This window comes from Anser anser (genome assembly GCF_964211835.1).
Source record: "Anser anser genome assembly, chromosome: 15".
Lineage (NCBI taxonomy): Eukaryota > Metazoa > Chordata > Aves > Anseriformes > Anatidae > Anser > Anser anser.
Genome location: NC_139736.1, coordinates 5,983,981 through 5,988,736, shown reverse-complemented (window position 1 = coordinate 5,988,736; position 4,756 = coordinate 5,983,981).

Below are 4,756 nucleotides of genomic sequence, written 5' to 3'. Positions count from 1 at the left end.
TTAATGTTTCCTTCATACGCTCTCACAAGGAGGATGTCTTCAGACAAGTGGCCCGGACTTTTCCCACACAAGGAAACACCCACTGGCATGAGCAAGCAGAAGAGGGGCCAGAAATGGTTCAGAGGGACCAGGCTGCAATTTCTGGAGGGGCAGAAGAGGTCAGGATGGAGATCCGAACCCTCATGCTGGTGGAACCTCCTGGCTGCCTGTGGTGGCCAGCTCCTGCTGCTGTGTTTCAGGTGTAAAACTCAGAGCACCCACAGCTTTCGGGGCAGCATTAGCCAGTTTTATTTTACTTTTTAGCCCATTTTTGTTAGTGCCTACTTAAACTTCAAAGGCTGGGATTTTCCTAGCAGCCTAATGCATTTAGACACTTGAATCCCATTGCGTTTCGGGTTTGTATCAGGCCTTAGGCTCCTTGGCAAATCCCTGCTAAGTGCCTAAAGGCTCATCTCCACAGAAAAGCACCAGATTTACACAGATATCGTTGTATCGGCATGAGCTCGTTTCTTCCATAGAAGAGTCTCTTGTTTAAATGCCCTTCCTAAATGACAAAGCAAACTGGAAAGGGGCTTGTCTGCTGGGTAATTTTCAGCAGTATGTACCTGTAGGGGAATGTTAAATTCTCTCCTCGGGTTATACTGAAAGTAAGCTTTGCTTTGTAGGCTGAACTTCTTCAATTAAAGAGAACAAGCACTCCTAATCCCCTCCTCTCAGCCCTCCAGGGGAAACCTCAGGCCTGCCAGGCAGAGCAGATTTGATGTTTTAGAGGTAAAACCCACCATACCCTACCTCCCACCACCTCCCTGACACCTGTTACATATCCAACCTTTTGGAGCATCCGGGCAGAGAGGAAGGAAGAAGCTTCTCCTTCTTTAGTATTGCTATGTACAATGTAGGAAGAACAAAAACCAGCAGGATCAAGAAACTTTCTAATAGCAATGGAAAAATAATCCAGTATCAGGTGATTTCTGGTCACAGATCAAACGCGTCGTACAATATCAGCTGCAGAGACCTAGCAGAAAGCCAGCCAGGAGTCTCAGTGACCCTGGGATAGCAACTGCCTTGTGGTTGTGTTGGCACTACAGCAGGACCCAGCCCGACACTACGGAGCCCCCGATTTCTGACACGCTGCCACAACGCCATCGGTCGCTAAAGTCAGCTCCCAAATCCTGCTTAGTCAAAGACCTGATGGTTTTGATTAGCATTTCACTGAAAACTGACACACTTTGGGTCACACTTTTCCTTGCATCCAATATCCAGATTAGGGGATAGGACAAGTTTTAGTTATTTCCCTTGTTTTCCATCGTGCTCCCTCGCCCATCGGTCCCCACCATCCATCTTCTGGTGGCCGTCCCCACGGTGCGGCCACGTCCCAGCAGCACCTGGCAGGAGGTGCAGCACCCACAGGGTGATGCTCCCCTCCGAAAGGTGTCCCCCCACGGCAGGGACACGGCTGTGTGACACTGGGAGCCGCGTGCCACGAGGTGGCACCATGTCACTGCTAACCTGCATGGCAGGGTCACTCCTGCAGCCAAGAGGCTTCTGCAAGACCTCGCTAACCTGGTCAGGCCTCGCCAGGTTGAAATCCCACCCCTGAGCTTTTTGCCTTTTCCTTTTTTTTCCCCCAAATAACTGGACAGCCCCATAAGACCCAGATGATGGAGGAGGTGGTGTCACCACCCTGCCCCATGGAGCGTCCTCCCGGCAGCAGCACTCACCCGTGAGAGCCTCAGCATCTCCTGCAGGAGCCTGGCCACCCTGCAGCTGAGGAGACAAGGTCTGCAGGGCTGTGGTGCCATCTCCTGCTGACTACAGCTCTCCTGGGCTCCTGTCCCTGCCATCACAGTTGGCTGGTGGCACTGGGAGGGACAGCGGTGTCATGGTGGTGGCTGCGCCTGTGCTGGCTCTGCACCAGCCCTCCAAGGACTTGCACGCAGGGGAGCTCTTTTCTCCCGTGGAGCTCAGTTGTGTCAGGGTAGGGAGAGTCCAACCAGATAAAGCCTGCACCCAGACCTCTGGGGAAATTAACATTTTGTGTCTTGGCAAGTTGAGATCTCCTCCATCTTGGGAGCTTACGTGCATCCTAGAGGAAGGAATAACTGAGTAGTTTTTCTGAGCAAGGTTCCCACTGTACATCTCTGATCAGTTTTGGGGTGCACCCTGGCAGTCCTGCTTTCAGACTGGCCCCTCAGACACACACTGGAACAAAGAATTTTGCCAAAAAGCTTCTTACTGAAGCGCTTGTTCTGCAGTCTATCGTTTGGAGTTTGGACCCTTCAACAGCGGCACTAAAACAAATCCAGACTGCAACAGCAGAAGGGACCTCAAGGATAACCATGCCTGGACCCCTCAGTGCAGGCACAAAATGCAGCAGGTGGCAGTCCCCAACCCAAAGATCTTACCCTGCACCCAATTAATGCCTAGGCTCCTGATTGCCAAGTTTCCGCAGCCTGACCCAGGCCTTGGGGTCCGTCAGCAAAGCCCTGAACGCCCAGTTCTGCTCAGGGAGCAGAGCCCCAGGACCTGAACGTCCCCACCACACTGCCCTGAGCCCTACTGACACAGATGGCTTCAGTAGGCTCAGACTGCGGTCATGGGCACTGACTGCTTGGGTGCTCCATGGAAAATAAGGTGACTGCTGCGCCCCAGCCCTGCCTGGCAAAGAAAATAGAAGACAAGCAATAGGAACCTATTAGCAGAAAATCCCCCAACGGAGGAAAGTTTCTGCACGTGCCTAGGGAGCTGCAGGTAGCTCCTTCTGCTCTTGCTGCAGAACATTGAGCAACAGGCCAAAAACCGTGCACTTGTGGCTGGAAAGGAAATGGAGGGAGCTGCTCGAAGTGAGCTCTGCTGGATGGGTCTGCTGTCCCTGACAGTGCGCCTAGCGCCGTAATGGGCTGGTAATACCCACATTATTCCTGACACAACGCTTTGCAGCTGAACAATACATTTGCCAATTCAATTTATTCAAACAAGTTCCTAGGGAAGACAGCGAAGCAAATCCAGGTGGCAATTACAGAACTCAGACTCTGCCCTGGACTTGGGAAACAAAGGGGCAAGATATGAGAGAAATAGCGAGTTCGGCTGGAAATCCCACAGCCACAAAATCCCGAGAGCTTTTGATCACATGCTTACTGGTATTCAGCTGAAAAGCCCTGTGTCATTGGGCAAGGAGACAGAGCAGTGCTGCAATTGCTCTGCCGCAAGACTCAACGCTTCGGAATATCCTTACTACAGAACTACAGAACTAAAAATATTTTTGGGGGTAGGTTTTTATTTTTTATTTATTTATTTATTTATTTTTAAGCACACTGGTATTAGGGCTCCACAGCCCCTTGCAGTGAGTTGGAACTGAAGAATAAGCACACTCAATAGCTACCAAGACTGACAGTGTCGAAGTCCCACTGCACTGCCTGCTGTGTAACTGTGCTGCAGACCAGTGGTGTGGAGGCTGCCTACAAGCTTAGATGAAGCGCCTACCGGGTTCAAAGCTGGGTTTGGCACCCTCAGCCACATGCTGAGTGTCACCAGCCCCAGCGCCTGTCCCTGTACCCAGGATGCAGCTCCAGGAGCATTGTCCCAGGAGGTCGAAAGGAGAGCAAATCCTCCTAGGAACCTCTACGCTTGCTCTGCACATGCAAGAAGGGAACTTTACTTGTGGAAGCACAGCCATGGGAAATTTCCTCACTGTAGAGCCTGCAAATCCCCCAGCTTCAGCTCCACCTGCCCCGTCCATGGTCAGAGGGAGCCCTCGATCCTGCTGCATCTCCCCATCCCACCCCATCCCTCGGTACCAGTGGTAGCTCCTCGCCCAGCGACACCAGGGATGAATTTGGCCCCAGATGTAGAATTAGGTTAAGCCAAAAGGTGGCAGCATCTTATTCAGTATCGATTTTGCATGAATATTTCTCCTATTAGCCATTTTTCTTTCTAATCATAAAATGTAAGTTTGTAAATTACAGAGGTGGAGAGTAAATGCATTGCAACCTCTGGCAAATTGGTATTTTTGCAACAACAGTAAACTTTTTCTGACGGCAGATAATTGAAGGGAGCAAGCGTCAGATACAATTCATAAAGATTTGGACCTGCTGGAATAAGACAAATGATATTTAATGTTCAGAGCTGTAAAGTAATTACTCTGGGCTCCAACATAATAAATACATAGACACAGCAAATGGAGTTTGGCTGACCAGGTGCCTTAGAAGTGATGCTGCTGCGGCAGCTGGAGGACGGAGTGGGGACACCTCCCTCGGTACAGGGGGACACCTGGGGTTGGTGTCAGCCCCAGAAATGCCCTTTCTTAGGGGAGAGGTGCAGCTGTCCCCACCCGCCTGCAGCAAAGCTCCCAGGAACAATCATCACCCTCAGCCCCTCCATGTTCCCAAAGGCACAAGAAGGCGTTGGGTACCTGGCTTCACCTGCATCTCTCGGGAGTCAGCAGCTGCTGCAGGTTCTCCGGCAAACCCTCAGCCTGCTGGTCTCACAGCCCAGCAGCAGACATCACCACCATCACCACGTCCTACCCACCTCCCCGCCCAGCAACCCTGAGCAGCTGGCAGCTGACAAAGAGGAGGGAGACTCACTCTGTTGGGTGGTCCCTGCTCCTTACCCAGGGCACACTGACCACTGCGGGGATGGGCATCGCAACCAGAGCTTGGTGCATGACTGTGGAGCAGCAGCACACCTCCCATAGCTCCGTCAGCAGAGACCAGGGAGGGCCTGCAGCCTCCCCCGGTGAAATACCCGTGCTCTG